The 27,847-nt window shown below is 36.0% G+C and overlaps 1 long non-coding RNA gene across 2 annotated transcripts in view; it reads right to left on the bottom strand.

Moving 5' to 3' along the window:
- Positions 1-8,473: 8,473 nt before the first annotated feature.
- The window catches only part of LOC125259413, a 67,758-nt gene continuing 48,384 nt past the window's right edge, over positions 8,474-27,847 (bottom strand). Inside the window, exons 2-5 of one of the 2 annotated variants that reach the window (XR_007182799.1) lie at positions 13,889-14,228; positions 13,249-13,332; positions 10,951-11,092; positions 8,474-10,852 (exon numbers count right to left, since the gene is read on the bottom strand). This is a non-coding gene — a long non-coding RNA (uncharacterized LOC125259413). Of the gene's footprint in view, positions 11,093-13,248; positions 13,333-13,888; positions 14,229-27,847 lie in introns of both variants that reach the window. The other variant, XR_007182800.1, reaches the window with a different exon arrangement.

Genomic DNA, 27,847 nt, shown 5'->3' with positions numbered 1-27,847 from the left:
AAAAGACTAAATATCTTATATCGGTTTCTTATATAGAAAATCCATCTTGATTGAAGAATTTTTAGATATTTGTACTTGAAATATGGCAAAAAATACTCAGTAAGAAAAGCATTTTGGCAGCATGAATGAATGAGTGAACTATTTAAACATCACTTTAAAAAGGGGGAGGAGACCGAAGGAAACTCTGGGTTTACCGAAGAAAACCTGCTCCCGACCAGGTTAGGTTCACAGAGTAAGTTACCATGGTAACTGACTCTGAGTATAAGTTACCTCTCTTTCAGAAACAGGCTTGACTTAACCTGCTTTCTCGGGTTTGACATACCTCTCATTCTGAAACGGAAAACCCTCATTTCAGGGTTAACATACTCAGAGTTTTCACTTAACCTCCTTTCTGAAACGGGCCCCAGGTGTCCTCTTTCCAGATAAATAAAATTTGTTTGTTTTATTTTGTTTCATATTTTATTTTATTTTTATTTCATTTTCAGTTAGTTAGTCAGTTGTGCCCCTACACTGTTTTTGGCGACGTGGTGACGTCGTGGTGACTTCTTGGTGATGTGACTCTCCTTGTATGACCTGGAACCATGGAGTGAAACATTAAAACTACTTGCATCAAATACAGATTGATAATTTTTAAAGGTTAGTTCACCCCAAAATAAAAACTTTGTCATTAATTACTCACCCTTATGTCGTTTCACACCCATAAAACTCTTGTCCTTCTTGGGAAGACAAATTAAGATATTTTTGATGACGGAATTCTGTCAGATTTCCTTCCATTGACTGCCTTTGCAACTTCCACTTTGACGCTTCAAAAACTTCATAAAGAGATCGTAAAACTAATCCATATGAATCGAGAGGTTTAGTCCAAATTTTCTGAAGAGAATCGATCGCTTGTTATGATGAACAGATTTAATTTAGGCTTTTACTCGCATGTAAACATTGATCAGTGAATATAAGCAGAAGCTCAACAAAACTTGCTATACGCACGAGAACAAATCTCTTTTGGAAGCACAAACGTGCTGCATAACCCACGAGAATGTTGGTTTCACAGCATGTTTGAGCTTCCGGCAGCAATCTGACAGCATTCTGTCATCAAAAATATCTTAATTTGTCTTCCAAAGAAGAACAAAAGTCTTATGGGTGTGGAACGACATGAGGGTGAGTAGTTAATGACAGATTTTAAATTTTGGGGGTGAACTAACCCATTAATGATTTATTTTGACACAAAATACATTTAATTAACTATTAACATCACCATTTTTGATATTAAACTAAGCTCATCTGGATTCCACTATAAATGTTTGGAGACAGAATTTTCTTTGACTGAATCATTCCTGGCTGAATGTTGTTGGGATGCTGAGGGCATTGTGACCTCTTTCTATCTGTATTGTGACAGTCCCACTGATGCTTCTGTCACACCTGTGATTAGATGACTCATACTGCAGTCTGATGCTCTGATTGTTTGCATAATACAAATAATGTCCCAATAAAAGCCTGTTTTCCTTCTTTTGGGCTGAATGACTGGTAATCTAAGCCATATCTACCCTGGGTAAATAAGTATGTAAATATTTTGTTTATTTGAGCTCAAAAGACAACAGAGAGGGATTGGTGCCTCATTCACCTGCTGCCTACTGCTCAGTTGCTCCTTCCAGCAGTATTCAGGGCCAAACTGTAAGCTAAAATATCATAAAACATCATAAAACATAGAACTAAACTGCTCTCAGAAACCTCTCCTAGGAAAATGTCTGAGTGTATATCAGATAGTGGCCACATAACTCAGGGTCATAGGTCTGTGCTACTCAAACATTGAAGCCCATGGTGTTTTATTTATGTGTTTTTTTTGGACAGAACTGTTCAAATAGTCCCTCACTCCAAAAGTTTGGAAATATGGTTTGATAATAGCTGCAAGCAGCAGGGGGCAAAGTCTGTTGGTTGCTAACATGAGCCTGATTGTGTCAGTGCCAGCTATGGGAAACTAGAGATGAGAGAGGGAGAAAAAAGACAAATTGTGTGAAAAATTCCTGAGGAGCAGCATTTTGGATCTCGAGGGATTATAGAGAGATTTTGGCAGGAAAGCAAAGGGTGAGTTGGAGGGATAAGGGTAAATATCATTAATAATTGCGGTCTATGGGTATAAAGGTAGAAACTAAGTAAACCATATTTTCTCATGTAAAATGAAAAAGGTTTGTTTAAACAAAACTGGAAGTAGCCTAAAACCAATTCATCTAGTGATTAATTTTGGAGTTTACACCTCAAGAAAGTAATTTGCCATAACACTGTTGAGTGAAAGCTTTTTATTTAATGTGCTAACTGTTTAGTTTGAATGTACTTTAAATGGACAGTTTTACAAAATAACCTGAAGTGCAGTTAGTGTGTATACAACATGTTTTGGGGTTAAAAATAATAGGATTAAGGCTTGTTCACAACAAGAATTATAACTATATTAGCGTCCACACCAACAGATGACAATGTTTGTTTTATTGTACACAGCAAAATTAAACAAAATAGTTAAATCAACTCTGCTCAGAGTACATATGGTCCCTCTCTATATAGTGTTAAAATAACACTGAAGCAGAGGGAAAGTTAATGAGATCATTAAGCAATTAAGTGATGAGTGAGCATTAGTGATGAACACCTGCTGTTAACAAGCAGAATCAATGAAGAAAAGAGAAACACAAGAACTACAATTGACTTTGGTCACAGCCATATTAATTGCTTAATTATCTCATTAACTTTAACTTTGGTTCAGTATTACTTTAACACTATTTAGAGAGGGACCATTATGTACTCTGAGCAGAGTTGATTTAACTCTGGGGATTTTACTGTGTAAGCATGTGCTGCAGTTATGTCATCTGCTTTAAATGCTCAAGTTGGGGATTCTGATTGGCTATTACTGTTTATATCCTTCATCAGCTTGAAAAGTCGTATTGAAAGTGATTCCAATGATACTGTTCTTCTGTGTCGTTATCATTATAGGTTTGCTGTGCTAATTACAGCCATTATTAAATCTTTATCGTTATCATTGTAGTTATCGTTTTGTGATGTATATCCAAGTGAAAGAGCTTCTCGAATAAAAAAAATAAAAAAATTGATTTCATGGTGACTTTAAAGAATAGAGTAAAATGGTAAGTAACGGCCTTATCTGGCAAATATTATTGTGCTACACCAGATTCATATTTTATTGTGCTTTAGTCTGGAAGAAAAAAAAAAAAAAAAAAACTGTCATCACATTTCTTTCCATAACAGAGTTGAACTCTTGAGCTTGACAAGGCCAATATCAATGTATATGAATAATGAAATATTCTGGCCTACAAAGGTAAAACACCTTAACTCGCTAGAGTGTGGAACTGAGAAAAATGACTTTAAAGATTTTTAGTTGTCCAGCCAAATTAATTATAGGTAATGGAAATCTGGCAATTAGGTGTTTTAGTAATGACAATAAAAAATCTTGAGCTCAAGCTTGATATTTGACCACTATTTTGAAGTTACTCTACTCTGCATTTGTATTGTCTTCAAGAAGTGAAAAGTTACACCAAGGAAAATGGCAATTCTACATTATTAATATTTGGTCCACCATTTACAAAATCATTAACACCTGTAAAAATCTAATAATGGCATTTATTTTGGCATTAATTATATACAATTGCTTTTTTATATGGAGCAGTTTGGTAGCCTATTCATTGGATAGCTGACTAGCCTATTTATGCTATAGGCTGCTAGCTAGCTAAATGAAGTAGATTGCGATCTATCTAATTTGTTTGTCTAATGCATCTTATTTCTTACCTCGATGACCTTAATTTCTGCGTTTCAAAGCAATCTCATCCATCATTTTCCTTTGAGAGCAATGAGCCATCGTTAAATGCTATTAGTAAAAACAACTACTCAACTATTTGTTTTACCTACTACCTACATTTTAATACACTTGTATGGCACAGGCTACACCATAATTTAAACGCAGTAAACTTTAATGGACAGTAAAACAAAGGCAGAATACCGTAACTCCAGGCTGGCACAAAAAACAACGGCTAAGCAATAGCAGAGCACCTTAACTCAATTTGAGCATTCCAAAACAAAGGCAAAGAGCTGTAACTTGTGTAACTTGGATTCTCTTGGGCTTTTGGAAGTTACTGTTAAGACAACCCATTATTTTCATAAAAAAAAAAAAAAAAAAAAAAAAAAATGGAACTGAGGGAATTGACACAAGGTACTTATCCACATGATAAAAGAGGCCTTGAATATCCCAAAAACTCATTTTTGACCAAAAATGAAGTTACTGCTTTTTGTCTTTGTACAGTATTGATAAAGAACCATGTGGTTAATTTTTATAATTTTATTGTACTAGTGTCACCCCATACGATGTCAACATTTTTAAAGGTAAAAATGTCACAGCACAACAGGGTTGAACTGAGCACGCATAAAGTATTTTAGACAACAATTCTAAATACTAAATATTTTAAATAAAATTAATATTTCTTATTTAATATTAGAAATATTCACAATAGCGTTTCCACAATAGCGTTTTCCAAAAGTAGCTCATCCACATTGAAATATCTGAAAATGCTTAAATCACCTTACTCCACATTCATAAAACATAGGCCTACTGAAAGCCCACAAGATGATGCAGAGAGAGCAGATATAATAAAGTTCTCACGCTATTCTTCTGGAACGATCATTTTATTAGTACAATATCGCATTACTCACTGTTGCGTTCAGGTCAAGCTCAAAATCATGTGTTAAAAATACAATTGTCATCATATTTTGCCACGCAGGACAGCAAATGTGAGTAAATTCAATGCAGGAATATAATACGAAGATTCGACAAAGGTATGTTTGTATGTTTATGTAAATAGACAATGCCGGTATAACTATATATATCTATGGGTATCAGTGGGTGGATTTTCGCCATCCACACTACAACACGAAAGCGGCTTTTTCAAATTTATCTATTTTTGAGAGTTTTCCTTGACAAAAATGCTGTCTCAATGTGAATGGAAGGACAAAACAGAGAGAAAAAGATGCTTTTTCAAACGAAAAAGTATTAGGCCTAGTCCAAACTAAAAAAAAAATCACGTCCAAAAACATGCCATGAAGCACTGTCAAGAGCATGCCTACCCTATGATATAACCCTAACCGTAAAGCCATGTTGCCCAATCAGAAGCATGGAAAAAAAGCGATTACTGGTTCTGGTTCGGATATCACAAGCCAAAATCAGAGCTCATATACCAACAGGATAATCAATGTAGAAGCAGAACAGGTGTGGTGAACTAATTAACAACCGTAGAAACAAACTAAAATGAAAAATGAGAACAAAGGAAACAGGAACTAGGATTAAACCAAAACAGAGCATATACGCATTACAGATATTCAGGAGAAACATTTAAAGATAAAAGATTATTAATTTTAAGTATCAAACTTTTGTATTGCACACTAACATGGCATCATATCTAAGAACACTGGACACACAGCACTAAGATCTGTGATTATATGAATATATGTGTGTTTTGAGATGTTAAAAATGTTTAAGTCCTGTCTTAATTTGAAAAACAGTACCTGTGACACATCTGTGGTTTAGTGAGATGTCATTTTATTGATGCTTTTGTGTGAATAACAGAAGAGTGCACTGTCACTGACAATCTCAGTCTGCTGTCTCTCCGGTAGACGTCCTGTAGAGCTGCATGTCTCATCAAGTGCCTAATCACACAAGAGCGACATAAGAGTCTGACAGTCATCCAGATCTGAGACTCTAATAATCTAGCATGACAGTGTCAAATACAATGTTAAGTAAAATAATCAGTGCTAAATAGATATCAAATGTTTGTGAATGATTCTCAGCAAGTTACCTCAAATTATTATTATATATATAAATTTTTTTTATGTCAGAACATTAATTAGAGCATCTCTGATCCAGGTTATTACAGTAAGATGTTCTTTTTTTCAGTCATTAAGCCTATGAGCAAAGTTTCTTGCTCATCTAGGTGACTCCAACTTTGATTGGTTCTCCAGGGGTTTCAGACCAACTGCCTGAGCTTAACGCTGAAATATTGTACCAGGTAAATTAGATGGAAGAACAAAAGTATTGAGCTGCTGGTGTATATATACTTGCATAATGAAAACTTAAACATAAACTTCTTCTTTTTTATGTGTGTGTGTGTGTGAAAATTTTTGCTTGATTGTCGTCATTTAAAGGTGCCGTAGAACATCTTTTTAAAAGATGTAATATAAGTCTAAGGTGTCCCCTGAATGTGTCTGTGAAGTTTCAGCTCAAAATACCCCATAGATTTTTTTTAATTAATTTTTTTTAACTGCCTATTTTGGGGCATCATTAAATATGCGCCGATTCAGGCTGCGGCCCCTTTAAATTCGCGTGCTCCCCCGCCCCCGGAGCTCGCGCTTGCCTTAAACAGCATAAACAAAGTTCACACAGCTAATATAACCCTCAAAATGGATCTATACAAAGTGTTCGTCATGCAGCATGTCTAATCGTGTAAGTATAGTATTTATTTGGATGTTTACATTTGATTCTGAATGAGTTTGATTGTGCTCCATGGCTAAAGCTAACATTACAAACTGTTGGAGAGATTTATAAAGAATGAAGATGTGTTTATGAATTATACAGACTGCAAGTTTTTAAAAAATGAAAATAACGACAGTCTTGTCTCCGTGAATACAGTAAGAAACGATGGTAACTTTAACCACATTTAACAGTACATTAGCAACATGCTAATGAAACATTTAGAAAGACAATTTACAAATATCACTAAAAATATCATGTCATCATGGATCATGTCAGTTATTATTGCTCCATCTGCCATTTTTTGCTATTGTCCTTGCTTGCTTACCTAGTCTGATGATTCAGCTGTGCACAGATCCAGATATTAATACTGGCTGCCCTTGTGTAATGCCTTGAACATGAGCTGGCATATGCAAATATTGGGGGTGTACATATTAATGAGCCCGACTGTTACGTAACAGTCGGTGTTATGTTGAGATTCGCCTGTTCTTCGGAGGTCATTTAAACAAATGAGATTTATATAAGAAGGAGGAAACAATGGTGTTTGAGACTTACTGTATGTCATTTCCATGTACTGAACTCTTGTTATTCAACTATGCCAAGGTAAATTCAATTTTTATTTTTAGGGCACCTTTAAAATAAATACATTAAAAAAAGTTAATTATTAAATAATTCAATTATGTAAATAATGTGTCATTTAATTAATAAAATAATAAATACACTACCGTTCAAAAGTTTGTGTTGGGAAAGGTTTCTTTTTTAATATTTTAATAAGTTTTTTTGCTCATGTAACATGGGTGTTTCAGAAATGAAGGAGAGTTGGATCCAGGTGCAGCAGACACTTTTATTTAAACAAACACAAGAAGAGTTGAAATGGAATATTTCAGAAACTGACAAAATCAGAACTGAAACACACACACACGTAACATCTACCAAGGACAAAACCAGACAAAGAACATGGGAAACACTGGGGTTTAATGCTGCCTTCATGTGCTCTCAGAGTCATTGTAAATATGAGTTTCCAAATTAAAAACTGGACATGGACGTCCTCTCAAGTCATATTTACCACTGGGAATTTCTGGACTAATTTTGATACCCAAGTTCCCAAGTTGGGCGTGCCATAAACATTAAACATTGCGGAAGGGATAACGATTGCTGCTGTGACTGGTTTTCTTTATTCGTTTTTTTCCACAACAGAAATCGCCTTGTCTTTAAATGAATGCATATTTACATATATGAATAATCACTTAAAGCTTATTGTGTTTTATACACAGCAAAATACTCGTATTTGACCGATATTCCAGAATTGTCTGCAAGCGGACAATCTAGATAGCACGGTGAATGTTTATATCGTTGTCAATGAATGGGACGCTAAATAAAATTTTGGCTTTAATAACATTTTCCAAATAAATAGGCAAGAGTAAACCTTGTGTCCTCCATGATTCCTGTTCTTTCCAACAACAAAGCACCTGAATGAGACAAGTTCGTAATCACAACTTCAGAAGTGGAAAATAGGAAATTTCCGATAACACTTGAAGACAGCATCAATACAACAAGGGCTGGAACAAGAAACAGGTGAAAGTAATTAGTAGCTATGGAGATTAATAAGGGTAACTATGGAAACAAACCAGGGACTAAGGAAACAAGGCAAACACAGGAAGTAAAACACAGGAACCATGAGAACAGGAACTGCATATCATAGTCCTACGACACAAAACAGGGAAACATGAAACAGGAATCGTAAAAAAATCGACTACATTTATTTGATTAAAAATACAGTAAAAAACAGCATTGAAATTTTCAGCATTGTTCTAGAAATCATTCTAATGTGCTGATTTTCTACTCAAGAAACATTTCTTATTATCAATGCTGAAAGAAGTTGTGCTGCTTCATTTTTTTTTTTCAAAAGAAGAGCATTTAAAAAAAATAAAAATCTTTTGTAACATTGTAAATGTATTTATTGTCTCATTTGATCAATTTAATGCATCCTTGCTAAATAAATGTATTTCTTTATTATCTTTATTAAATCTTTTAAATTTCACCCCAAGCTTTTGAAAGCATTTATCTAATTGCTGGGCTGAAAAGGCTTCCATTCCTTCTTACGTTATTTGAGGAAAAACCCTGCATCAGGATAAACAATGAATATGTGAGCATGCAGACATTGAGTGATGGTGATAAACACCTGAGGCCTGTCTCTTTAGTTCCTGCACTCTAGCTGTCATCTCAATTTCATCTTGCTGCCTTCCTCTCCATTGAGTTTGACCTCACTTCAAGAGATTTCAATACCAGTGCGGGTGAACTAAAGACTCCCAGCACTTGTGTCGTTTGGAAACCGAAGTGAAGAGCACAAACGCAGGAATTCCGAGCCTGAGCTGACCTCCCAATTACCTGCCTTGGCTTTCTTAAGCTCTTACAATGAGCTCCACCGCTGGAGATCTGTGTACTCACCCTAATGAGGCAAAGGGAGACAAAAGCAGCTCTCCTGGGAATTATGCAGTCCCTCTATATTTTAGGCAAATGACTCAGGTAATTACAGAGCTTGGGGGAAAACTCCATCCTCATTAAACACGAATGAGTAGAATCAGGCTACCGCTGATACTGTATACAATGTCTAACATGCATTTATCTAGACTTTGGTTTTGGTTGTTTATTTTAAAAAGTGCTTTTGAATGGCTTTTTTTTTTTTTTGTTGTTGTTGTTGTAAGTTTTACACATCATTATTTATTTAAAGATTCCAAAAAGGGGTTTTCGTAGGGATGCCAAAGTAGAACCAATTTGGGTTCTCCAAAGAAGCTTTTAGTGAACAGTTTTAAAATGAACCATGTTTTTCTTAGTCAATCTTTTCCCACTATTAAGAACCTTTCATGCAATAAAAGGGTTCAGTGGATGCTAAACGTTCCTCATGGAACAATATGCCAATAAAAAACCTTTATTAAGTGTATAATTCTCTCACTCAATGTAGTTTCTTTACCTCCACAGAAAAAAAAAAAGTCTCACTAAGGAGAGGGTGTCTCTTTACCAAGGTATTCTTTACCTTATAGAACACCATTAGTAACTCTCTAATTACTATGTAATTACAATATATGAGTAAAAACTAAGTACTAAGCCAGAACCTTAACTTAAACTTAAGTCCACGCTTCCTTATATTACACAATATTTTCTTGAGTAAGTACACTGTAAGTGCACACACTGTAAAATAAAATGCAATGCGTAGTACTAAAGACCATACTTTACAGAAAATTACTGTGGCAGTACCATGATTTAGTGATAGTAACAGAAGATAATAATATGATACTTTGAAATATACCATCTCTTACAAAAAATAACATGCTACTACCATGGTTCAGTACCATTACCATTATGGTATTACTATTACTGTACCATTGTACTGCCACCTTTTATTAAGGGATTGTAGAAAAATCTCTGTACCATGGCATTTACTCCAGGGTACCATAGTAAAAATATCATATTAGATGACCAAAAAGCCATCATGTACCGAGGTGCATTTTTGATGTAAATTCTATTGTACATGAATATGGTTGTCATGATAGTGTACCAAGGTGCTGCCACAGTACCTTTTTGTAATGAAAGTAAAAGATACAGTGTTCCACCACCACTTATCAGCTAAGTTAATGTTAACCTGCTAACTCTGTACTCGACTCAACCAGCTCAGTCTAGATTCTGCAGCTTGTTATGTTGTTTTTCAGACAGACTCTCAGTGGAATTACAGTTTGTAGAGTCTCTGTGTCCAAGGCCTGGGCTGCCATCAAGATTTAAGGCTTATTACAGCTTCAAGATTTGAGAACAAATGAGCAGCACTCGAATTCAGCAAAACAATTGCTCATTAGTCGAGCTTATTAGCATGACTTGCTGAACTTACAGACCTTTTTGAGAGATTAGGATACTGCTTGTATTACTATTTTTCATTATTTGTCCAAGTTTTATGAACTTTGATCAATTTTTCAATATTTTATTTCTCTGCCAGACACAATTTACTGAAAATGCAAATCCATTGGCCACTAGAGGACACTGGAGAGCTGAGAGAGAATTTCAGTTTGATGATCATATATATATTTAAACATATGACTGCATGCATGAACCTGTATTTTTCTATGGTGATGTTTTCTGTTCTATCAGCACAACCCCATTTGTAAATCCTCATGAAACAGACAATAAAGCAATGTCAAGATGTTTTATCAAAACTGGTAAAGCAAGCCAAATGCACACTTTCACCGTCATATCTTGTCTTTTATTTGGACTGAATTCAATGGACATGTCTGTGCTGTCACACCAACGGATGGTTGTAGAAAAACAGCAGCTTTTGTTGTTTGGCGAGTACGCAGTCTGTGAGCACAAAAAGACTCTTTTATCTCTTTCTGTCCTGTCATGAGCTGTTTGTGTGTGATGCAGTAAACAGAACTGAATAACAGAGTATGTTTTACCTGTGCTCGCTCTCGGTTTCTTTACCTCTGCTTTGAGCTCTCGTGGTGCGGACGTCTGTTTTTCTGTCTGAATTTATGAGTAGGGCTGTTGTTGACTTGCAAAGCATCTAGACCTGGAGTCTGGGCTGTAGACACTAAAACGCTTGTGATGTGAGATAGGAAAGAGATAACTGTGACAATTAAACAACTTCACACTGTTATACAGGATTCACATTATTCAGGATTCAGACACAGGAACGAGACTGCAGGTAATCACAAGGCAATAGGCTATTAAAATCCAGTCTGATAACGATAAGCCTATAATTAATTTTATGTTATGACTTAAAACCGCTTATAAATAGCTAACATTAAAATGTTATGCTTTGTGTAGAATTTAAAGCCAATCATTTTAAATGCTACGAGTGAATTTAGGCATCACAACATTATATGTATCCAATAAAAAAATGAATGTTCATCTTAATATTTGCTAAAGATTACATTTGACTGTGTTAATAATGTAGGTTATCTAAATATAAAAATGGAAAGAATGAGCATACACAATTAGATATGTAACATCAACTGACATAAACAAATAATCAACCAGTCTCTGATATGGTACCGATACACTGTGCCTCTCTAACAAAAATAGTTCTAACTTTTATGAAATTGATCTGTCTGATATCAAGAAAAGCACCAGAGAACAGAAAGACATACAGTTGTCTCTCTTCAGCTTCTGGAGAGCTGCTTTACATTCAGTGCCATGTTTGTGCAACATCATTGCTTTTCTGTATAGATTTGTGCTGTAAATCTGAAATGTAGTCTGTGTAATCATGTTTAAAATGTAGAAAGGGAAAGTGAAAAAGACAAAACTAGATTTTTGTATTTTCTGAAGAAAACAGGAGTGCTGCTTATCCATGCAAATGATGCTACCAGAATACTAAGGTGTAGTGGATGCTTGCAGGGGTGTTGTTATGCAGTTGCTAAGGTGTTCTGAAAGGCTTATAGTTCATTGCTCAGCTGTTGTTAGGGCATTGATTACTGGGCCATGTCAAGAGAGCCCATTCTCAATTTGTTTATTTATTTTTTAATATTACATTTCCCCAAGTCACAATAAAGATTGCATAAATAATTTGACACATATAAGATATATAATTTTTCTTGGAGATGTTGCCACAGTTCTTCTGGATTTAGTCTGTCAGTTTTTCTTCAGTTTGTTCATGTAATCACAGACAGATTTGATGATGGTGAGATCAGACCTCAGTTTGAGGCATCCCAGCTGTTGTCAGACTCCTTGTGCATACAAAATCTCACTGTTTTTTTTTTTTACAATTAATGGCAAAAGGAATGTTTGGAAATGTAAAATGATATTTCCTACAGACAAAGCAAAGCAAAAGATATAAATAACTGGCTTAAAACCATTTTTTTGTGTGTGTGTTTGTGAAAATACTAACATGCCTAAGACTTTTGCACAGTACTGTTTGTATGTATGTGAATCTTTGTTGATCCTGGAACAACATTCCAATCGGATTTGAGGGACAAGGCTTACAATCAGGGGTAGGTGTTTCTACATCAGTGTTATTCACCTGTCATTTCCCCTTGATTTTAGGGATAACTTATGGGTAGGGTTAAGTTTAGGGGTAGGGTTAGCATAAAATTTTCAGACAGGAATGTAATATGTTGACCCAGAACTTGGCAAAATCAGGACAAGCATCATTTCTCCAGTCCTTAGTGTCACATGAAATGTTCAGAAATCAGTCTATGCTGATTTGCTGCTCAAGAAACATTTCTTATTTTTATCAATGTTGAAAACAGTTGTGCTGCTTAATATTTCTGTGGAAATAGAGATACCCCCCCCCCCCCCTCCAGAACAGTTCAAAAGAACAACAATAATTTGAAATATAATTCTTTTGTAACATAAATGTCTCTTTGGATCAATTTAATGCATTCTTGCTGAATAAAAGTATTTAAAAAAATCTTACTGGCCCCAAACCTTCGAAAGGTAGTGTATATATGGTCATATATAAAATGGTTTGACTGTAGCACAAGTGGTGTGGGTTGAGCTATGTTCAATATTTTAATATCTAGGGTTAGGGGTTTGTGTAAAAAGTTTGTGCGATAGTATTATTGAAACTTTCTAACCACATGAAGTGTTTTACTTTGATCTTTATCTCATTTGATTTGGTCTGCCGGACCTGTAGTAATGTTCTCTTTTCCTACATTCGGGCCACAGTAGATTGTAACCTGTGACTGACGGCCTCAAGGTCCAATTCCTGTTCTTGAAACAAGAAATTATGAAATAAATTCTTTTTGACTGAATACCTTACTTATAATGTTTCAGCAGCTCTGCGATGCTCTCCCACGCTTTTATTCTGCCCTCCAGTCCTTGGAGTTCAGTTTACTGTGCTGAAATAAAACACACACACACACACACACACACACACACACACACACACACACACACACACACACACACACACACACACACACACACATATTTGAGTGTAAACATCTTATCAAAGCAAAGCCTCATTTCTGTGCTCTCTCATTACCAGCATTCTCCATCTACATTCAGTAACTCAGCTCTTGCTGGAATTCAGTCTGGCCTTTATGACTGCAGTGACATTGGCATCAATTAAATTAAAATATGTACAGAGCAAAATGAAATGAGACAGTGTTGTAGTTCAATTAAAAACATTCTTAATAGTAAGAGGCAGGAAGGTGAGAAAATAAACTCGAGGGGAAGATAAACTGAATATATCTTGTCTTCATATGTCAAGAGATGATGCACAAACCCTGTCAACAGGGTGGTTGAAGCATTGTTGACATTTACCCCATGTATTTCCCATTCTGATTCATCCTTTTAATGCATATTCTGTGATATAAATATTGTAGCTATCATAACAAAGAGATTGTTAAGTGCTACTCTGCTGAAGAACAGGTCGTGTCACTGCATTCACACCTATGAGCTGCTCCATCTGGGTCCCGGCTCATTCCCGCTGCTCCCGGGTCACTTCCTCACCGACTTCCTGTCAGGAATCCAGCTGGTGTCACTTCTGAATTAGACTCCAAAACCTGTTCCACAGTCTTGGTCTTCGGCTGCCGGATCATGGACCTCTACCTGGCGCCTCCTCAGCCTCCACTGGCTCCGGTCGATGCCAGGTCAGATTTGACCACAGTTCCCAGCTGAGGCACAATAGCCTGCCTTAGCCAGGGATTGTAAAATCTCTCTGGTCCAGCTGGCTTTTCAGAGCCTCAGCTTTAGTCTCCAAACTTCCTGTTTGCATGTCTGCATGTATGCTCTGTATACAACAGACTTAGTATCAATAAAATTCTAAAACGAAAATGGCCACCATTTGTTCCAGTGTTGTTTTAGACGCCATTTATTACTATAAAGACAAAACTGCTGAAACATTTTTTTTTTTTTAAATATCTTTTTTTTGTGTTCCACAGAAGAAAGAAAGTCATAAAGGTCTGGAACCACATGAGAGTGAGTAAATTAATTTTCATTTTTGCGTGAACTATCCCTTAAATTATCTCAGTTCTTCTAAAAATGTATTGGGAAATAAATATGTGACAATTGTTGACATACAGTAAGACTATAGAGGTATATAAATGAATGTGGATGATTGATGATGAAATATTTGAGTTCTTTCCAATGATTTATTTTTATTTTCATCTCTGTAATCACTTATTCTAGTATTATTGGCCTTTGTACATGAAAATATATAGCTGCATTAACATTATAGAAAGGAAAACCTCTGCTATAGAAGACATTTATATGATTACAAGGCTCTGAAGTCTCCATTTGCTCTCCAATGAATATAAAGGGTGAACAGAAGAAACATTTGAGACGTCACATTTGATGTGAAAATGTCTTCCATGCTGGTATGAGATAAATGTACCCTGTTGTCGTTTAAACAGTGTGTTTGAGAATAAGATCATTTTATATTAACAAATTTCACTTTGTTCAACCAACCTAATAGTTTCAGTCTCTCTGTGGGAAAAAAAACAAACATGTTTTTGTTCTCAGCCATCTGTGCAGTGTGACTGTACCTTATCTCTCACCTGCAAGCTTCCCAATAAGGAATATGTGAGTACAACAGCGAGATTTATCTGAGCCTAAACGCTGTGTTAGACTGTTTCCACATTCAAATTCAGTAACATGATCGCTGCTTGTGAAACTGAATAGCATAGGTGATTATAGGCTTTTTATAGACGCTAGCAAAATGGTCAAGAACATGCAAAGCATTTCAGGCCTTACATGCAAAATAACTTAGGCAAACAAACCTATGAAAAAAAAAAACATGCCATCATAGAAATATTATGTGCATGACTTTGTGGAATATAGTTCTGTGCTGCTGCATGTAAATGGATGCTGCATTTGCATTAGTCAAGGCTGTTCAAACAAATCACATACATAATTAGAAACACTGATATCAGTGTGAGGGACGAACATTTGGCTCGATTTATTTACCAAACAGGACTCAAGAAATTTGAGGGCATTTATTTTTTCCTAACAGCATGATGAAACGCAAGTGCCAGTGACAGTTGTTAAAATAGAAAATTAAATAAGGATATGAAGCGTTGAAAGTTTGAGAACCCTTCAAAATGATCTGTATTACGCAATGAGAGTTGATTGTCGTCCGTGTCCTGACAAGAGGGTATGAGTGAAGAAATAACACAAAAATAAAACACGCTTTCATCTATATTCATCTGTCCAATATTCATGGTTTTTGTGATAAAAGACTGTAAAATTTTCTGGCACTCTACAAAATCTGTGTTCTCATGATAATTGCAAACCAACTGAGTCCAGAGGCCTTAAAATGCATGCTTTATGTTGAGATGGGATTCTTTTGAGGTTTCTACTAAAGTGCTTCACTTTTGTATCCGCAGTACATTCTTGCAAAAGTCGCTGGTTTTGGCAAACTTCAAATGTTCTGCTTGGAGAGAAGTACTTCCATCTTCATAATCTCATTTAACACCAGTCACGTTCAGTGCATTGCTGATGATTTATTCATGAACGCTGACGTTAACCACAGTAAAGACACCCAAAGATCCCAAGCTGTTGCCCTAGGTTCTTCGTGACCGCTTTAATTTTTGAAACCTTTCTTCTGGCATGATTCAACAAGCAAACGGGATGGTAACATAATTTTATTTGATTAATTAGATCTTCTTTAGTAATTTCTATTTTCTATAACTTAAATACTTAATCAAAGTATACATATATATATATATATATATATATATATATATATATATATATATATATATATATATATATATATATATATATATATATATACACATTATGATGGTTTAAAACTAATTGGCACCGTACTCTAAACCCAACCAAGACAGAATTTCTGCACAGAATCTTCCCAACCCCCCATCCACTTTTCTGTCTTTCTTCTTGGCTCTCTCTTTTCCTCTGATGTGTCTCGTAATGACAGATGGGAGTCTGTCTGTATGCGTTGATGACACATAAGAAGGATTAAAGTTCAAACTCCCTGTACCGGCTCCAGCCCTCAATATACATTATAGAAAGAGTTACTATCTCATTTGTGAGATCCAAAGTTTTAAACGCTACAGGCATCTGGGAGAATTCATAAATCTCCATTAGAGGAAAAGTGTCAGAGTATGGCATGTTCAAAAAAGTAGGGACGGAAAAGGGGATGTGAAGATGGGGTAAAAATCTGCTTTTTCTCCCCCCTAAATGGCTGAGCCGATGGGAGCTTTTTACGACCTTTATGTTTTTCAATGCACTGCATCTGCGCTACTGTGATCTTATATATAGCATAATGCAGCAATGTAGCAATACAAATGGCATATTTCTTTTTAGAAATATGACCTAAATTCAGTTGAAAGGGTACAGCTGGAGCAATATGTGCAAACTGGCATTCAAAGCATTTCTGAAAGTTTTTGAAAAATGTTCTCTTTTGATTTATACATCTAATATTCTCTAGTTAAAAAATATGTTGTCTGCATAATAAAATCTGTTTAGATAGATTACACATACACACACACACACACACACACACACACACACATATATATATATAGCTGCTGTTATATTTTAGAAAGGAAAAGACGCTATAGAAGACATGAGATTACAAGGCTCTAGAGAAAAATCTGAAGTCTTTATTTGCTCTTCACTGAATGTAAAAGGTGAACAGAAGAAACATTTTAGACATCACATCAGCGTGTATGTTTTTTTCTTTTGTGCACAGCGTCTGCGCTACTGTGATCTTACAGCACATAATGCTGTAATTTACCAATATATATGCCATATTTCTTTTTAGAAATATGACTTAAAGTCAAATGACAGGGTACAGTTGGAGATCATGCAGCATTATGTGCAAAACTGGCATTCAAAGCATTTCTAAAATAGTTCTCACAGGGTCATCCTTCCCGCATAAAGAAAAAACTCTTAACCTCCGCTGTTTGCTTTCAAACAACAGTGAAGACATAGAGATCCACAATATCTTTCATCCGTGGGAGGACACTGCGTGTCCTCTGTGTTGTGAAACCACAGGGCAGCGTTCACTATAGCAACACTATAACCTGACCAACACCCTGACATTTTGCATGCTTTGACAGCTCTATCTCTCTCGGTACACAGCGTTGCTTTCTGTTCCTCTCTTCCTTTAGACCACGGCTGGAACTTTTCAGATGCTGTTGCTTCATGCCTGCGTGCAGAACATCTGGCCTGTATCGCGACGTACACGGCAAGAGACATCGGCCTGTATTAGATGCTTATGTTGAGAAGTAATTGCTTGTATCCAAATAGCTCTGTGGGAAACATCTGCCACCGTGTGATTGGTGCTATCTGAAACATCTGCTGCAGCGCGATTGGTTTCATGAGACACGTCTGTTTGGATGTGACTAGTGCTATGATGCCCTCATTTCAACAGGATGAAGATCTGGTCAGAGTTAACCATCCATACCAACCCACTGAGGTCACATTGTACATGTACACTATAATATAATATAAGTAAGCAATAAGGTACGAGAGGCTGTGCTGTATCGTGAATTGGTCACGGCTGAAGGGCGTGTCTTCAGCTGTGACTTATTCATGATAAAGCACTAGCCTTGAGTACCTTATTGCTTTTATAAAATGGTTACCACACAATACAAATATTAAAGCCAAAAATACGTATCAATGCAACTTTCATGAGGTAAACTTTCACTAAAGCATTCCTTCCGCCAGAAAAAATAGTCTCTGACTGTGAACAGCAACAGAAATTAAATTATTACGGCATTAGATGGCGGCAAAGATTGTCTTTATGAGTGTGTCAGTCAGTAGCGAAGACTTTTACATTGAAAAGACTGAATTGTTGTGAACACGGAACAAGACGCAACTGACAAATGCTTTGACTAGCGCTGTCAGTCACGGGAAAACCCCTTAACTGTTAAAAGGACAAGATAATGCATCGGACATTTAAATATATTTTTTATTATGAACAGGAGTGACCTGAAGGAAAATGCTAAATCTGAATGCAGGTAATAAACTCGCCCACTCAATCTCTTTCTCACACTACTCTTCTACATATTACAGTAAGCTTCAATTAACAATATTAATTGAGAACAAACAGTTTACGTTGATAAGAGTGGTTGCTAAGGGTGTTGTGTAGTAATACACGAACCGTTGGGTAAAGTGGTCATAGCCGTGTTTTATTGTGAATAAAACACAGCTATTGACCAATCAGAATCAAGAACTAAACGTTTTATAATATAATATAATATAATATAATATAATATAATATAATATAATATAATATAATATAATGTCTTATTCCATTTCAAGAATTTTGCTTCAACATAGATGTTTTTATGCTAGCAACATTCTAACATAGCTAGCTACTTTTTTACAGGAAAGAACCACTGATTGTTTGTCTTCAGAAAACATGCAACTTTATTTCTTTTTTCTAATAGCCATTTTGCAGTGCATTCATAAAAAAATAGCCTTAACACTACTGGGTTTTTAGAGTTACTGCTTTGTTTTTCTCTGAGCTGAAAAGCAAGTTACGGTTAGCGCTTAGCATTAGATTACATGGTCCTTAAGGTGAGAGCGTACGAGAGAGTGTAATACACTCTTATGAGACAATGATTCTACAGACTTTCCTTTCACACGCAAGCTCAGGCTGTTTTGGTCCATTACAATCTTTTGGAGGTAATAAGGATCTCTTTCAGCCAATACTGAGTGTCTAAAATCTGCTCAAGTATAAAATTAGCACTTACCACACTTTCAGCCTAGCACACACACGTGTGTACGTACACAGGCTGGCAAATGCTTAGACAAACGCACACATAAATGTGTGCTATACGACGGAGAGGAGCATAGCAGGAGGTGAGTGCCTCTAAATTACAGGTAGGTGAAGAGCATGCTGATAATAGTCTCACCTCTCCCATTGACCCGATGGGGCGAGTAGGATGGAGAAGGAGAACACGCGGAATCAATGCAGGGCACTTATCATGATTGGTCACAATCATAGAGATGACAGCGTGAAAGCCGGTTACATGGCCTGTTCGATTCTCGCTCTCTCTCCTCTTTGTTGGAAAAAATACAAATGAGATCTGTTTAACGTCTCAATTGTTTTTCCATAGGTCGCAATGGTGACGTTTGCTAAAAAGATGAATTCACCCAGAAGAGAAAATTCTGTGATCATTTATTCACCCCCATGCAGGAACGTGCACAGACATTTTGGGGGGCAGGGGCTCAAGTGGAAAAAAGGGCACTTCTCATAATTATTTTTTTTTTTTTAAAAAAGAAAACGTTAAATATATTAACACAACTCTGACTTACTTACCAATTTATTTGAATTCCCTCATACTCATGCAATTGTTTTATACTCAACAGATTTCTACAAAATAATCAGTTCACAGAGACCATGGTCTTCTTTAGTATTCACCAGGTTTATCACAAGAGCAGGCAACAGCAAAAGAAACTATGCCACAATGTGCATGTTTGCTACACTACTATTTTCAAGTATGTAGTGGACAATTTTGAGATTTTGGTCTATTTTTGCTTCCGTGTCTTTTTACTCAAGCCTGGTGATTGTTGTTGTTACACAGCATGATCAAATCCTTGTTTTTGGCCAAACGGCATTTAATTAAAAATATAATATTAATTTAAAATATAATAATAATAATCGGCCACTTCTTTGTGATAGAAATGCTACAGCTACTGTAATTTCTTGAACAAGAATATGTGGACATCAAAACATGCAAATGCAGAGCGAAGATTTAATCTTTTATTGATGTATTCTTCTGTGTAAGCGTAGGTTTAAAAGGATATATGCTACTGTACTATGATTTTTTAAAATGGTTTTAATAAATTGTGTATCCTTAGAAAATCCTTAGAAAAGTCTAATAATGCGGTTCATGGATGGTCCGAAATTGACAGCCCTACAGATATCTATAGCATGATTCAAAACGCAATGCATTAGTATCAAATCAGGCTGATGCTGGTGGACAAATTATTAATGCGGCGTTAAACAAATAATCTCACCCTTAAATAGCCAAAACTTTCACATGTTTGTGAACATACATAGGCTACCTGTAAGAGATGCATGGGATTCATCTTGGGCTTTTTAATTTTTTTCACTTCTCATTGCCAGATAGCTGTTGTCTTTTCCCGGTTTTCAGCCAGCAGCAAATATATGAGGTGGGGCGGGGTGTGCATGTGGGAATGAATGGCGTGTCGCGTGCGTTTATTCATTTTTTCTAGTTATGTTTATGTTGATATTAATATAGAATGAAAACGTTCATTTTTTACTATTATTATTATTTTTTTTTAAATGCACCCCAAGGGCATTTTCTCTCAAGGAAGAAAAAGGGCAGTTGCTTAGGCCCCCTTTGATGTCTATGTGTGCATGTGCCTGCCCCCATGGCTTTCCAAACCTGTATGACTTTCTTTTGTCCATAGAGCACAAAATGAAATGTTAGGTTGAGGATCCACTTGCAGTGTTCTTTATTCAAAGGGTAATTTATAAATCATAATCCATATAGCAAGCTGTGGTCAAACACAAGAGGACAGTCCAAACATTAACAGAATCCAGAGACAAAGAAATCCAGGAAACCAGGCTGAGGAGAAAAAAAATAAACAAGATACAAGGGAACTAGATAATGATGGCCGATTTCGAAACACTGCTTCATGAAGCTCCGAAGCTTCATGAATCTTTTTGTTTCGAATCAGTGATTCGGAGCATGTATCAAACTACCAAAGTCACGTGATTTTAGTAAACGAGGCTTCATTACGTCATCACTGTTTCGAAACAGTTCGAAATTTCAATGGTTCAACGATAGAGGGCGATGATAAAGTGAACCCATGAATCATATTCACTGAGAACTATTGAACAAGTGTCTAGGGGTTTACCCTATGGTTTTACCTGATCTCTGATCAGTTTTATACAGTTGTAGATGTTTTAATTATACATTAGAATAATTAAAATGAATAGTGGTAGTTATTAATAACTTATTGGCCTGTTTAGCTTGAGCCATGGAACAGAGAAACAAGCCTTTAAAATTGATAAAAGAACACATATTATACAGACACTCTATATTTAATCTTATTAGATGATAGTTAATTCCATTTAATTGATTTTACTTTAAATAAAACTTTTGCAATACATTTGTTAAAGTGTATTTTTAATGCATGTTTGGCCTGTCTCCACAGAGCCGTAGTTCACTGATAAGCCACGCAAAATCGGGTTCATTATCGAAGTCGATTCATCTTCGATACTGAACGCGATTTTGCGTGGCTTGTCCGTGAACTACGGCTTTGTCTATTAAAAGGCGCTCCATTTGAAAGCAGGTGATGGCGATTTAGCGGTAATCAGGGAACCGGCTTTACTGGCGAAATGCGCGTGAGAATCGCATGCGATATATCGCCCAGCCCTAGTTATATTATTAACTTTACTTTCATGTTATAATTTAAACAGATATGAAATTTAGTCTTGTCAACATTTTGGAAATTATTTTGTGTTCATTGAGATATTGTTTAAAATGTTACTTTTCAAAGGGGGTGTACTCATTTACGCTTGAGCTTTGAAAAGCAACCTCAGAGCAATAAAAATATCCTTTGGCCTCTCCATAATGCAGCTCTGCTTCCTCCACACACGGTCAAGTTCTGAGAAATCCATGTGTTTGGCCGCACTGTGGCCTTCATAGAAGCAGCAAACACACGCACTCTCTCCACACCTCACACACACACACACACACACACACACACACACACACACACACACACACACACACACCCACCACACCACACACACACACACACACACACACACACACACACACACACACACACACACACACACACACACACACACACACACACACACACACACACACACACACACACACACACATTCCTCTCCAAACCCACAGAGCCAGAGGGGTTTGTGCTAATCATACTGCTGTCTCCACGACTACAGCTCTCTTTCATGGCAGGTCAGCTGTGCATCAATTATTCATGCTCTGATATTACTAATGCATTAGTAATTTATCATAACCACCACATTTCTTGATGAGATTGTCTTTTCTGAGGAGTACATTATTATGGCAAATTAATAGTTTAATATTAAACTGGCAATTTAAAGCACTGTGGAGCTCACAGGGTTTGTGTGAAGCACTTTCCTCATCGAGAAGGACAGAATTGAGGGAGTGAATGAGTGAATAAACTTCAGGGCTGTTTGCAACCCTCATTCCCTGAGATAATTGAAAAAGTTTTGGAAGATGACATTAGTATTTTTGATAGATGGATAAAAGATGAACTTCTACACACTATGAAAATACAGTGGTAGGGGTTGGACCTTCCTGAATGTGAATCTACTTCCATCAGAATATAAAATCACATCCACAATCTGTATTAATGCATCTTTGTTTCACTGTTACAGTAAATATATGAAGGTTAGAAAATGACTTTAGACAACAAACTGACAACCAAGTTTTCCTCCCAAACTGTCTTACATGTCCTTTGCTCTTTCGCTCTTCTGAAATATCTCTCAACATTCATAAATGGCGAGTTCAATTCATATTTTAATTTGCATCATTATTGATTGATTGATTTACTGAATCATTGATTCATTCAAGGTTGTATTGATTGAGTAATTCCTAATGTTCAGTAGATTGATTAACTGATTAATTCAATAATTAATTAATTAATTGAGTCAAGATTTGGTGGATTGATTGAGTCATTCCTAATGCGTAGTTTATTGATGGCCAATTGATTGATTGATTGATTGATTGGTTGATTTACTCATTTATTCCTAATGTTCAGTAAATTTATTAATTTATTGACTGTTTGATTGATTGATTTAAGATTTGGTGGGTTGACTGATTCATCCAAAGGTGCGGTCACATTTACCTTTTTTCGGCCAATTTTCATGTACGAAATCCAGTCATTTCAATAGGAATCTACACATTCTGAAAATTCATGTGAGGGCCATGATTTTCCCATTTAGATTTTGCATTGGGGTACTTAGGTTTATGATGCTTTTTGAGAAACATAGCCCAGGTTCTGTCTATCAATTGATCAATAATTTATTTTATAATACTAAAACTCATGTTTTGGGGGGAAATGCGGCCCAAGTTCTGTCTATAGTTGAACCATTAATTCATAAAATTGATTAACTGATTCATTTTAAATGACTGATTAGCTAATTCATTGATTCATTCGGTAACACTTTGGTATGGGGAACACATTCACTATTAACCACATTTAGTGCTTATTAATAATTAGTAAGGTGGTTGTTGTAGCATTTAAGTTTAGGTATGGGGTAGGATTTAGGGATGTAGAATATGGTCATGCAGAATAAGGCATTAATATGTGCTTTATAAGTAATATTAAACAGCCAATATGCAAGCTAATAAGCAACTATTTAAAAGTGAGAATTGTTCCCCATACTAAAGTGTTACCATTCATTCCACAATCCATACATTATTCCACATTCTCTATGGCAGGGGTTTTCAAGGGACACCCAGGGGGCACCTCAAGGGGGGTCCAATAAAAAGTTCAGAAAACAATGTTGTAAAAAATGTTTAATTTCTAATTTCTAAAGATTTCTAAAGAATTTAATGATGAGAATAATGGCTCTTTAGTTTCTTGTATTTTGTTTCTCTTCAGATTTATACATCTATGGCGGGGAAAAAAAAAAAAAAAAAAAAAGATACAGTGTTAACTTAATAGAAAGCAAGAATATTTAGGGGGTCCGTGGCATCAAAAAATTGCTCTATGGGATGCTTGACAGTCTGTGACATACAACACATTGTGCTTTTCTGTGCTCACAACTTCCTTCCTCCCATACGCTCGTCATGTTAGCGCCATTGTGTGCTAACACCATATGCCCTGTCATGGTGTTGCGTCTTGTGTTCCACTTATGAGTTCCACGTTATGCTGTGTTGCCTTTCCACATCACGCTCCACATTGTGTTAACTCTCAGTGTCATTATGTGGTGCTGAATAAGGAAAACAGAGCTTCCTTCCAGCTGTGATGTCTACTGGCATTATACCTGTCCCAATACACAAACATCAGTGCTACAACACCAGCAATGTGACAACCCATCAATTCATCTGTCCTACAAGTAGCAAGCAGTCATTTAGAAAACCATTTTACCCAAAGCAACTGTCAGTACACTTATTACAGGGACAATCATCCTGAAGTAACCTGGGGTTAAGTGGTTTGCTCATGGCCACAGCTGTAATAGCTGATGGTTCCTCGTTTACAGACTTTACAAACTGCTTGAGAAAAAAAAGGACCATTTCGACACTATTAGCACTAATTGCTGCCCAATAGCAAAAGTCAGCAATCGGTTTATTAATTTGGTTTATTATTGGTTGATTCACTCATTCCTACTGTTCAGTATATTGGTTGACTGACTGACTGTTTGACTGTTTGATTCATCAACTGATTCAGTAATTGATTCATTCAAGATTTGGTGGCTTAATTGACTGATTGAGTCGTTCGTAATGCTTAGTTTATTGACTGCTTGATTGTTTAATTTGAGTTTTGATTGATTCATTCATTCCTACTGTTCAGTAGATTTACTGACATATTGATTGACTGATTGATTCACTGATTCAAGATTTGGTGGAATGATTGAGTCATTCCTAATGCATTAGTTTATTGACTGACTGGTTAATTCATTAATTTATCCAAGGTTTGATTGATTGATCCATTTCTAATATTCAGTAGATTGACTGACTGATTATTGATTGATTTAATGGATTAATGAGTCATGCTTAGATTATTGATTGACCAATTGATTAATTGATTCATTCAAGGTTTGACTTATCCATTCCTACTGTTCAGTAGACGGACTGACTGATTGTTTCAATGATTTAAGATTTGGTGGACTGACTGAGTCATTCCTAATGCATTACTTTATTTTTTCAATGATTCATCAAGGTTTGACTGATTGATTCATTCCTAATGTTCAGGGGATTGACTCACTGATTCATTCATTCAAGATTTGGCTAATTTCTAATGCTTAGTTTACTCACCAATTGATTCATTCAAGGTTTGCCTGATCATTCATAATGTTCAGTAGATTTATTGACCGATTGCTATGCTATTAGCACTAATTTCTGCTGCCCATCAAGAGCAAGAGTCAGCAATTGCACATAGAGAAATGCATGGGTGTTCAAGTGGGCGTCTGTTGGCCATGGCTTTGCCTCCTCATAGTGGGTGTATTCAGTTGTTCAGCTGCATACTGTACATATCCTGCTTTCTGGCTGCTCAGCGAGCAGGTACTATGTTCAAGGTCATCCCTTTTATCGAGAACAGTTCCATTTGTTACTGAATTTTCCATACATTCAAACTTATGACATCTGCCTCAATCAACTATTGATCTGTATCTGGTGCATTCAGATTTTTCCGTCTGTACTCTCTTTCTGTCTCTCTCTGTACTTGCTCTGTGCAGCGTTTAAAATGATCATAAGGATTCTGAAATCAAAAACGAGAAAATGTTCAGTTCACTCTAAAGAAAACAGCATCCTCTGATGCTTCCTTTATGACCATTTCTCCTGGAATTCTCTAATGTTAGGGGTCCATTCTCCTCAAATCACATCAAATACATTGGCAAGTCTTTGGCAGGTTGCTTTTTTAGAACAGAAGTTGACTAATGGGGTTCAGTGGAGGATTTTGTGACTTTAAGTCCGCCGAAAACATTTCCAGCTACAAGTAAATTTAGTAAAGAGACTATATATTTCATCCTATCATAAAACTGCCAGTCTTTTATCTATTCAGTCTTCAAACATATACAAAATAAATATATGATAATATATTAAATATATATATTTAATATATTAAATATAATAATACGTTATTATTCAATATATACTGTTCAAAATTTGGAGGTCAGGTTTTTTTTTTTTTAAACTTTTTTAGAATTCTCTTATGCTCATTAAGGCTGCATTCATTTAATCAAAAACATTAAATATTACACTTTCAAATAACTGTTTTCTATTATAATACACTTTAAATAATTTATTCCTGTGATGCTAAAGCTGAATTTTCAGCATCATTACTCCAGTTTTCAGTGTCACAAGATCCTTCGGAAATCATTCTAATATGCTTGTTTGCAGCTCAAGAAATATTTACTATTATTATTATTGTTGAAAAAAGTTGTGCTGCTTAATAATTTTGTTGAAACTGTGATGAATATAGTTTTTCAGGAATCTTTGTTGAACAAAGTTCAAAAGAACAGCATGTATTTGAAATATGTATCTTTTGTAACATTATAAATGTCTTTACTGTATTACTTTACTGTCAATTTTGATCCAAAAAGTGACAGTTAAATCAAAACAATCAAAATGATCCTACTGACCCCAAACTTCTGAACGGTATCTATATTCCAAATATATTTCATATGGGAGATCCAGTCGCACTTACTTCACATTAAACAATTTTTAAAAAATATTCACATATCATTTAAAATGCATAGCTTATTTGATTGTGTTTCTTTTCTTAAAGGTTATTAAAAGGAATTCAATTATGCAAATAAAAGGGGAGAAATGCAATAATACAATGTCCTACCTGCCTGTCAGCGTATGTATTTCCATACCCTCCGCACATCCTGCTTGCACAGACATCACACGTCATCAGCGCATTTCATTCCACCTTTTATAGTTCCTCCTTAAACAAAAACAACGAGCCTATGCTGCGTTTATGCCACAGCTACCGAAATTTGGAAGTGATGTTATACTCTGAGCGGTTTGTGACTCGAATTTATGCGTTTCAATGGCAACACTATCAACGTCGAAATAAATCTGCAGCAGTCAGGGGGTACAGGTCAGTGCTATTTAAGTTGTTTACATTCATTATTATTGTAAAGTTATGTGCTTTGAGACATGAGGTAGTTTAACGCTGTCTCTCATGGCACTTTTGTTTGCTCATTTCTGTACTCGTTCATGTGTTTTGGAAGAGGTGTGGCTTTGAAGAGCACTCTGAAGAGAGGGCGGGATCTTAAGCTTTCAGGCCGAGCTCGTTATTGCTAGCCTCTCCGAAAATTACCTACCCTACCTTTAAATCTCATATCTGTGTCGCAGCTTACATAGCTAAAAACTATTAAACTCATCTCATTTTTCTTTGCTTTTAAATGCCTTCTTGCTATGGACCAACACAACACAACACCGTGAAGGTCCCAGGCAGCTGACTGCGAGACGAGACAGCCTGGCAGAAACTGTTGAGGTGAAACCCTCCATTTCAATGGCAGACACCACCTTGTGCTTTTGCATTCCACATAGGATCACTTGAGCTCAACTGCTCCTAAGGCTCCTCTTCCAAAAGTGTGTTTTGGGCTTGTTTTGCAAATTAAGATGACAAATTATGTGTGTTTTTAAATGCAAATTCCTGTTAAACCGGGTCTCATTATGTGAGGGACACCTACATAAGAACTCAGCCTAAACTGAT

The sequence above is a fragment of the Megalobrama amblycephala genome, linkage group LG2 (genome assembly GCF_018812025.1).
Source record: "Megalobrama amblycephala isolate DHTTF-2021 linkage group LG2, ASM1881202v1, whole genome shotgun sequence".
NCBI classification, from domain to species: Eukaryota; Metazoa; Chordata; class Actinopteri; order Cypriniformes; family Xenocyprididae; genus Megalobrama; species Megalobrama amblycephala.
The sequence above is the reverse complement of the archived record's forward strand: the minus strand, read 5'-3'. Positions and strand labels throughout refer to the sequence as shown.